This window comes from Rhinoraja longicauda, chromosome 30, assembly GCF_053455715.1.
Source record: "Rhinoraja longicauda isolate Sanriku21f chromosome 30, sRhiLon1.1, whole genome shotgun sequence".
Taxonomy (NCBI): Eukaryota; Metazoa; Chordata; class Chondrichthyes; order Rajiformes; family Arhynchobatidae; genus Rhinoraja; species Rhinoraja longicauda.
In genome coordinates, this window is record NC_135982.1 from 20,115,253 (window position 1) to 20,126,195 (window position 10,943).

Sequence of the window (10,943 nt, forward strand, 5' to 3'; positions counted from 1 at the left end):
AAGAAGGGTCTCGACCCGAAACGTCACCCATTCCTTCTCTCCCAAGATGCTGCCTGACCTGCTGAGTTACTCCAGCATTTTGTGAATAAATACCTTCGATTTGTACCAGCATCTGCAGTTATTTTCTTATACTAAGATGTATCTAAGTACTTATGTACAGCGATACTTATACTGAACTGTAAACAAAAATGATTTTCACTGTACCTCACTACATGTGATAAATAAAGTACCATTGACATTCAATAGCATCAGCATCACTGAATCCAACAATATGAAAAGACTGGGGGTTAGCATGGAGCAGAAACTGTACAGGAATAGCCATTTATACACAATGTTTCTACAATGTACCGGCTCGGTGGCGCAGCGCTAGAGTTGCTGCATTACAGCGCTTGCAGCACCGGAGACCCGGGTTCGATGCCGACTACGGGTGCTGTCTGTATGGAGTTTGTACGTTCTCCCCGTGACCGCGTGGGTTTTCTCCAAGATCTTCGGTTTCCCCCCACTCTCCAAGGACGTACAGGTTTGAAGGCTAATTAGCTTGGTAGAAGTGTAAATTGTCCCTAGTGTGCATAGGATAGTGTTAATGTGCGGGGGTCGCTGGTCGGTGCGGACGCAGTGGGCCGAAGGGCCTGTTTCCGTGCTGTATCTCTGAACTAAACTAAACTAGGATCCGGTCAGAGATGAAGAATCTTGCAGTGAACAATTCACATCCTAACTCCCTGTCCACCATCAAAGACTGTCCGCCACATACAAGCTTCAAGTCAGGAGTGTAATGGAGTAGTTCCCACTTGCCTGAATGAGTGCAGCTTTCACAAAACTCAACAAGACCCACACCATGTGGGGCACAGCAACCTGTTTGAGAGGCATCTCATCCAGAACTATTCACGGACTCCACCAGCGACGCACATTGGCAGCAGTTTGTCCATTCTCCAGGATGCGCTGCATCAACTCACCAAGGCTTCTCAGCCAACACCTTCCAAACTGATGATCCTGACCAGCTAGAAGGACAAGGACAGCAAAAGCCTGGGAACAAATCATCCTGATATTATATTGCCATTCCTCCATCGTTGCTGGATCAGAATATTTACTTTGGTTCGGGTTTCTTTTTTTTTTTGCATGATTTTTTTCTTTTTTTTGCATGATATAAGCCGATGCTATGGTGGTCAGCAGGAGAACAAAGTTAGGGTAAGCAACTGTTGCTAAAGGGGAATAAGTTTTCACTGGATAAACGTTCTGAGCCGATTTTGTGAATCAATGTCTAAATTGCATAGAAACACTGACTATTGCTTTTCTATATGGTTCATCGATGCCTGTCTTCTATAATAATAATAATAATAATAATAATACATTTTATTTATATAGCGCTTTTCATATACTCAAAGACGCTTTACAGAGATTTTGAGAACATAGGGAAATGAATAAATAGATAAATAAGTAAATAAATAAATGAACAGAGAAAGGAGACAGAAGGTGAGGTGACCTTCAGTGGTTGAAGGCAGTACTGAACAGATGAGACTTCAGCGATGTTTTGAATGTGGTGAGTGTGGGGGAGTCTCTAACGGTTTGGGGTAGTGAGTTCCATAGGGTGGGAGCAGCGATGGAGAAAGCCCTGTCCCCCCAGGATCTGAGTTTAGTCCGGATGTGGGGGGATAGGAGATTGGCAGCGGCAGAGCGGAGGGTGCAGGTGGGAGTGTGCCTGTGGAGGTGGTCGGTCAGGTAGGATGGGGCCAGGTTATGGAGGGCTTTGTAGGTTATGAGGAGGATTTTGTACTGGATTCTCTGGGGGATGGGGAGCCAGTGGAGTTTATAAAGGACGGGGGTGATATGGTCACGGATCGAGGTGTGTGTGAGTAGACGGGCAGCGGAGTTTTGAATGTATTGAAGTTTATTGATGATTTTTGAGGGTGCGCCATAGAGGAGGCTGTTGCAGTAGTCCAGACGGGAGGTGATGAAGGCGTGGATGAGGGTTTCTGCAGCTGTGGAGGAGAGGGATGGACGGAGACGGGCAATGTTTTTGAGGTGGAAGAAGGCTGTCTTTGTGATGTGTTTGATGTGTTTGTCGAAGGGTTTGATCAAGGATGATTCCAAGATTCCGGATGTGAGGTGAGGTGGATACTGGGAGACCATCAATGTTGAGGATGAAGTTTTGGGTGGATTTGGTGAGCATTTTTGGACCAATGATGATGATTTCAGATTTGTTGCAATTGAGTTTGAGGAAGTTTGATTGAAGCCAAGATTTTATTTCAGTGATGCAGTTTGTCAGTGTAGAGTGTGTGGTGGAGGAGATTGACTTGGTGGAGATGAGGAGCTGGATATCATCGGCGAAGCAGTGGAAGTTGAGACCATGACGGCGGATTAATTGACCAAGGGGGAACAGGTAGAGGATGAAGAGGAGGGGGCCAAGGACTGAGCCTTGGGGGACACCTTGGGGGACGGGAGCGGTGGGGGATTTACAGTTGTTAATGGAGATGAACTGGTGTCTGTCAGAGAGGTAAGATTTGAACCAGGATAGGGCTGTGCCGATGATGTTAAGGGAGGTTTCAAGTCGGGTGAGGAGAATGGAGTATAAGTATGTAGGAAGGAATTGCAGATGCTGGTTTATACCAAAGATAGACATAAAGTGCTGGAGTAACTCCACGGATATGGCAATACCTCTGGGGAAAAAGGATGGGTGACATTTCAAGTCGGGAGCCTTCTTCAGACACTGTCTGAACAAAGCTTCTGACTTGAAACATCACCTATCCCTTTTCTCCAGAGATGCTGCCAGGCCCACTAAGTTACTCCAGCATTTGGTGTCTATCATCATGTCTTCCAGGAGGCTTTTAAATGCCTTTTGCTGCCCCAGTGGCACAAACCATGGAACCATGGGAAAATGAGAGTAACAGTGAACCATTTGGCTCTTTGCATCCTTTGTATCTTTAGATACAATGAGCAATTTCAATACTACATGACTGTAACTGATCTGATTGTACATTCAATTCCGCATTCCTATCTATCTGCATCCAGCTTTCATCCCCTTGCTGACCAAGAATCGCTCCACCCCACCTTAAAAATATGAAAAGACTCTTCCGCCACTTCTCTTGCAGAAGGGAGTTCCATAGACTCATATCCACTGAGATAAGAATTGCACCTTGCACCCGGTTTAAATGGGCAGCTATTATTTTCATATAGCAAAGGTAAGTTCTAGTTCAATGAAAACATCCACTCCACATCGTCCATGTAAACATCACTCAGGATCTTCTGTCTTTCAATCGTCCCACCCTTATTCTAAACTTCAAAGGGTCCAAGCTTGTCCTATTCAACCTTTCCTCATAACACAGTCTGCTCATTCCAAGCATTAGCGTGCTAAACCTTCTCCAAATTGCTTCCAGCACATGAAACATTGTTCTTTAAATAAAATCAATACTGTACACTGTATTCCTCGTGAGAATTCACCAATGCCCTTTATAACTGAACAAATTCTCCTTGCAGTAAATTATAGACTTCCGTTAGCTTTCCAATTTCTTCATGTACCTGCAAACCAGCCTTGTGTCGATCATGTATTAAGGCTCCAGGTTTCCTCAGAGTTACGCAATTTCTCACCTTCGAGAGAGGTGCCAGGGTGGTGCAGTGGATAACATGGCTGCTTCACAGCTCTAGTGACCCAAGTTTGACCCTGATCTCGATGCTGTCTGTGTGGAACTCGCATGGATTCCCTGTTACAATGTCGGATCTTCCAGGGTGCCCCAGTATTCCTCCCATAATCCAAGGATACGCTGGTTGGTAGTTAATTGGTTACCATCAATAACTCCTGGTGTGGGGTCAGGCAGTATCTTTGGAGAACAGGCCCAAAGATGTTCTCCGGGACTCTCAGTTTTGGTTCACCATGAATTCCACAGGTTTTTTTTCCTTTGGGAAATTGTCCTTGCTCTGAGTAATGCCACTGTCCTAATTATCTTAGAGAGATACAGCACATAAACAGGCCATTTGGCCAATCAAGCCCACACTGACCATCACCCACCCATTTATTGTAATCCTACACAAATCCTATTTTTAATGCTGCCCTCGTTCCCATCAAAAACTCCCCCTCTCGCCAGGTACTTGTACACTAGGGGCAATTTTACACTGGCTAATTCATTAACCAATATCAACTTGCAGGTCAACGGGGGACGTTGGTGGAAACCGGAGCACCCAAGGTTAGGATGAAACTCAAGTTGATGTAAGGCAGCAGCTCTGCTAACTGAGCCACTAGGTCACCTGTGTCTGAGAGCTGGAAACTGCTGACCCCAGTTCTTTGCCCACTGCTCTCCACTGTGCAGATTCAGAATACCATTGGGCACATCAACTCTTTACTGATAAAAAGCTGCAATCACTGGTGCAGTTGTATATGTTATTACGACCGGTACACAGCATCATCCACCTGTTAACTCAACCGTTACCTCGTGCGATACATTTCTCAATTGCTCTATTTCAATTTCTATGGCGAAGGGTAATCAGAAGTGAAATCGCTCACTTGCTTTTAAACATTGATATCATTTATTATATGATTTTCTTTTGCATCACATCTGTCCGCCGGCTCTTGCCCTTGGAGTCAGAAGACAAGCTTATTTTTCAAATGAGAATATAGAAAGAAAATAAAACTTCTACTAGACCAAATAACTAAATATTTTAAATACAAGTGCAAATAGAGAGAAACTGCATCTGACTCGGTGCGGACTCGAAAGTCCTGGTTCCGCGCTGTATCTCTAAAACTAAAACAGCTAAACTAAAATTGACCTCTTTCACCATTTTCAGAGATCTATGGACTTGCACGCCAAAGTTTTTCTGTATTTTGCACACCAAAGTAATGCTCCTAAGATGATTGCTAATAAAGTATGATTATGATCGAAGGTATCACAAAATGCTGGAGTAACTCAGCAGGTCAGGCAGCATCTTGGAGAGAAGGAATAGGTGACGTCTCGGGTCGAGACCCTTCTTCAGTATGATTATGATTATGATTTACTCTAAATGTCCTGCCAGAATTATTACTCCCAAAGTACAAGATCTCGCTGTTCAAGACAAAGTGAGGAAATTGCGATTTCTCTAACTAATATTTTCCAACTTTTCCAAGCCTGTTCACACAGTGGTTTGAGATGATTGGAAGACTGCTATCGCTGACCGCTGTTTAAGGAACAAAATGATAAATCAAGTAATTACAGGCTAGTTAGTTTAATCTCAATTCTGAAGGCCAGTATAAACCTTCATTAAGGAAGGCACAGATTAATCAGAGTTAGTCTGTTTGTTAAGGGAAGGTCAAGTCTGACTAATGATTGAATTGTTTAGGAGGCAACTTGGAAGGTCATTGGGGCCAAGTGCCTGATATACTCTACATTAGCAAAACTTTTGACAAGGACCTACATGCTAGACTGATGTAAAGATGCACAGAATGCAAGGGGGGAAATCACTCATTGTCTCTAAAATTGGCAGGTTAGCAAGAGCCTGAGGTTCTCTCTGTTGGGTTTCTGAATGGGAAGCTGTTATCAGTGGAGCCTCTCAAGGCACTATCAGCCACTTGCCTTTTGTGATAAATGTTAATGATTCAGACGTGAATGTGTCAAAGTCATAAGGGTGTCAAAGCTTATGGGGGGGGAAGGCAGGAGAATTGGGGTTTAGAGGATAAGATACATCAGCCATGATTGAATGGCATAGATTCAATGGGCCAAATGGCCTAATTCTGCCCCAATGACTCAAGAACTTATGAACATGGGAGGCACGACAATGAAGGTATAAAAACTGGCCGGGTGATTTACATTAAGATCTATATAGATGGGCTGGTTAATTGAGCAGAAAGGAAATCAAATTTAATGAAGAAAAGTGTAAGGCAATGAATTTGGGGAAGTGAAGCAAGGCAAGGGAATGCACATTGAAAAGGAGGATATTGATTCGTGCAAAGGAAAAGAAGGATATTTTCATGTGTACCCTCATTCAGTATTTTGTTCTAATCACATTCCCATTAACTCCCCCTCAGATTCCACCACCCATCTAGGAGAACTATATAGTCACCAATTAACCTACCTACATCATAGGGATATGGGAGGAAACCGGAGCATCCTGAGGAAACCCGCACAGACACAAGGAGAACGTGAAAACTCCACACGGAGAGCATCGGAGAACAGAAATGAACTTGGATCTCTGGAGCAATGGGATAGCAGCTCTATTACCCGCTGCCTATAAACCTTAAATGAAAGAGAAATACTCTCAGAGCAACTGAGCTTGGGCAGGAGAATTGGATTTGTTGTTTGAGTTGAATAGGTGTGTCCCAGAACAATTATCTGCCTGCATTGAGGGTACCTTTGCTACCCGAGCACCTTTACTACACATCCGAAGTTGACGTGAGAAGAGAGGGCTGGTGGGAGGGTGAACCAGGGTAATGCCTCCAGCGCCTTCAAGGTAGACTGCAGGAGGTGCCCTCGGGACACAAAGATGGCCAGATGTGCTGACCGGACTTTGGGCTTTGAATAATGGCGTCAAACATGGCAGCGCCTGCATGTGTAATATATGCAAAAAGAATTTCACTGTGCGCTTGCATATGTGAGAAATAAAGCATTATTGAAGTTTCGCGATTCAAAAGAACATGGCCCTTCACAATCTGCTCAAGGGCAATAACGGGTGGATGATTAAACTTGTCAGTGAAGCCCACATCCTATAGACGAATTTAAAGAAATTGTCAGCAACAATAAGTATGGCTTCATTCAATGCCAGTTTAATGTAGGGTATTGTGGCACAGTAATCAGCATGTTAAATCTTGTCATTTGTACAGAAATCTGGGTTAATGATTAAGTTGGCATACAGAAAAAAACCCATCGAGGTTGAAGAACATATTAACTAATGTAGTATGACGTATGTCTGTAAAATTGCCATGACACCATTTCTTAGCTAACTGCTCAACTGCAATTCTCCTAGATGTCTGATTCTAGATATATGTGGCAGATATACTGATGTCAGCATGCTTCTCTTGGCTTTAAATGGAAACACGGTTATATTATGGTCATCCAGAGGCTTGGACTAATAATCCATAAAACACCGTTTCAATTCCCACCGTGAAAATTTGAAATCACTTGAAATATTCTACAAATTAATAAGTGGTGTAAGAAAATAACTGCAGATGCTGGTACAAATCAAAGGTATTTATTCACAAAATGCTGGAGTAACTCAGCAGGTCAGGCAGCATCTCAGGAGAGAAGGAATGGGTGGCGTTTCCAGTCGAGACCCTTCTTCAGACTGACGTCAGGGGCATGGGACAAAGGAAGGATATAGGTGGAGACAGGAAGACAGTGGGAGATCTGGGAAGGAGGAGGGGAAGAGAGGGACAGAGGAACTATCTAAAGTTGGAGAAGTCAATATGCCCAGGCGAAATATGAGGTGCTGTTCCTCCAATTTCTGGCGGGCTTCACTATGGCACTGGAGGAGGCCCATGACAGAAAGGTCCGACTGGGAATGGGAGGGGGAGTTGAAGTGCTCAGCCACCGGGCAATCAGATTGGTTAAGAACAGACTGAGCGCAGGTGTTGAGCGAAGCGATCGCCTAGCCTGCGTTTGATTTTGCCGATGTAAAGTAGTTGACATCTAGAGCAGCGGATGCAATAGATGAGGTTGGAGGAGGTGCAGGTGAACCTCTGTCTCACCTGGAAAGACTGTTTGGGTCCTTGGATGGAGTTGAGGGGGGAGGTAAAGGGACAGGTGTTACATCTCCTGCGGTTGCTGGGGAAAGTGCTCGGGGATGGGGTGGTTTGGGTAGGAAGGGACGAGTGGACCAGGGAGTTACGGATCTTCCCTTCCCAAATCTCCCACTGTCTTCCTGTCTCCACCTATATCCTTCCTTTGTCCCCCGTCCCCCCCTGACATCAGTCTGAAGGGTCTCGACCCGAAACGTCACCCATTCCTTCTCTCCTGAGATGCTGCCTGACTTGTCTACAAATTAATAAGATCAGCAGTAAATTGGGCATCAGTGCAGAGTAGGTGGTAATGCTGCCTCATAGCTCCAAAGACCTGGGTACAATCCTGATCCCAAGTGATCCTTGTGTACTACCTCCCTGTGAATGTGGAATTATTTCTGGATGGTCTGATTCCCTCTAACATCTGACAGAACCACTAGTAGGTTAGGCAGCATCTCTGGAGAAAAAGAACAGGTGACCTTTTGGGTCGGAACCCTTTCTCTGACCCAAAACATCACCTATTCCTTTTCTCTAGAGATGCTGCCTGGCCCGTTCAGTTACTCCAGCATTTTGTGTCTATCTTCGGGATAAACCAGTATCTGCAGCTCCTTCCTGCACCATTGGCAGTTTAACTGGCTACTATAAGTTTTTACGCCAGTGAATGGAGAAATAAATCAAAGGGACATTACGGTGTATGCATGAGTGAGATTAAATTGTAGGGTTATAAGGAAGTAAAATGGACACAAAAGGGAAAATGGAACTAATTAGATTGCTTCCCATTGGGCTGATGAACTGAATAGGTTACACGGCCTTATTCTCTGCCATTATGAGTATAAGATAAATTAATTGAGCGTTGTATAAAAACAAATGATCTATTAATGGCGTTCAGCGAGGAAATCATTGTCCTTACCCAGGCTGACTTTGTGTAATTCCAATCCCACAACAATCTAATTGACTCTCAAGTGGATCCTGAGGCAATGAAAGGAAGATAATAATTATCAGCTTCCTGACACTACCCACATCGTAAGAATAAATGCATTAAAAGACAATCACAGTTGGTTTTTACAAAATTATACTTGCTCAGTAATCTAATTCTCTCGCAAAATTACCTATTCAACGGCGTTCAGTCTTGAGTGTGCATTGTAATTTTGACCGCAGTTCTAGATATCACAGCAGTACGAACAAAAATAAAGGTAAATTAATCATGAATATTTGAAAGATGTAAAAGGCAGTAAGGTACTTGTAGTGCTTTTGGTATTAACAATAGACAATAGGTGCAGGAGGAGGCCATTCGGCCCTTCGAGCCAGCACCACCATTCAATGTGATCATGGCTGATCATTCTCAATCAGTACCCCGTTCCTGCCTTCTCCCCATACCCCCTGACTCCGCTATCATTAAGAGCTCTATCTAGCTCTCTTGAATGCATCCAGAGAACTGTCCTCCACTGCCTTCTGAGGCAGAGAATTCCACAGATTCACAACTCTCTGACTGAAAAAGTTTTTCCTCATCTCAGTTCTAAGAAAAAGTTTGTCCTCATCTCAGTTCTAACGCCACCATAAACGTTTTATATGGAGGTTTCACTGCCCTAAGCTCTTACGTTTCCACATATTTATATTCTTTTGACGACCTTAGAACTGAATGTCCCTTCTCTTCCCTGATCATGTTTATTTTTTCTTTCAATGACAATCAATAAACTTGGTGTCACCTCATTATTTTGTCTTGATTTGATTAATTCGCCCTTGTACCTACCCTGCTTGATCTCACATGATGACATCATGTGAGGATGAAGAAATAAGGAGGGTACGAGAATAAACCTTTTCTTCCATAGTGGTCATGATCTGAAATTTCCCTCCTATCGAAGGTGGCATGAACAGAATCAATCAGTGGCTTCAGAAAGGGAATGGCTAGGCTCTGAGGAGAGATTTTTTTTTGCAGGGTACTGAGGAAGGGCAAGGGATTTTGACTGGGGAGGTTGCTCTACTTAGAGCAGATAGACTTAGTTCAAATGGCCCTTTCTCAGCCACAAACAATTCACCGGTTGTGAGGTTCAAATTTGTGCCCTCTGAGAATGGCTTTGTAGACACAATCCACTTTCTATGCCAGGACATGTTAGAGGTTACTTCAAGGCAAAAACGGAATCACTGATTTTGTTTCAAATCTTGACTTAAAGATTTAATTCTTGAATGAAATTATCTTAGGTCTGCAATTACAATGGAACTGTTTGTTAGCGTGAAATAAACATTTCACAGAGGAAGGATTCCTGGTTCCAAATTAACTTGAACAACACATCATGTTTTTCTAGTGACACGGTCTAACACCAGAACTCGATGTCTCTCTGCAAAAATAGATAAAATGAGGAAAGAACATATTTTCGGCCACCAGCGATAAATGTACACCGTGCAATGGCCAAGACTTGTAATTACAACCAAAATTTCAGTTGCAAGTTGGTCAAGTAGACTGGCACGGTGGTGCAACAGTAGAGTTGCTGCCTCACAGCGCCAGAGACCTGGGTTCGATCCTGACTACGGGTGCTGTCTTGACGGAGTTTGTTCGTTCTCCCCGTGACCGCGTGGGTTTTCTCCGGGTGCTCCGGTTTCCTCCCACACTCCAAAGACGTACAGGTTTGTAGGCTAATTGGCTTGGTAAAAACTGTAAATGTATTTCTTCTGGATGGTTAAAGTAAGATGACCTAGAATGGCTTCCCTCATTTACATTTTATGATTAGCTAAACCACAGCTGAATTACACGCACCTTTTAGAGTGAATAAATGTGTTGTTTAACATCCCGTTTCTCCATCATGACCCACATTTAAATATTATTTTCTCTCTATTATAGTTCTGACCTAATTTGTGGGCATGTTTAACATTTAATCTCGGCCTAACTTCTGATTGTTACAGTACATCTGTGACACCATTACCCACCAGAGTTATGTACATAACAGGAGTCTTAACCTTTTCAGCAGAGCTAAACTGTAATTAAGTTTCAGTATAATGTATTGTCAATGGCATTGGCCATTGTTTTGATTCACAGACAGTTTCCCATTCTCTCTCTCTCTCTCTCTCTCTCCATCCAAGGGGCGTCACGGTGGCGCAGCGGTAGAGTTGCTGCCTTACAGCGCTTGCAGCACCGGAGACCCGGGTTCGATCCCGACTACCGGCAATGTTTGTTTGGAGTTTGTATGTTCTCCCCGTGACCACGTAGGTTTTCTCCAGGAGCTCCGGTTTCCTTCCACACGCCAAAGAGGTACAGGTTGTCGGTTAATTGGCTTGG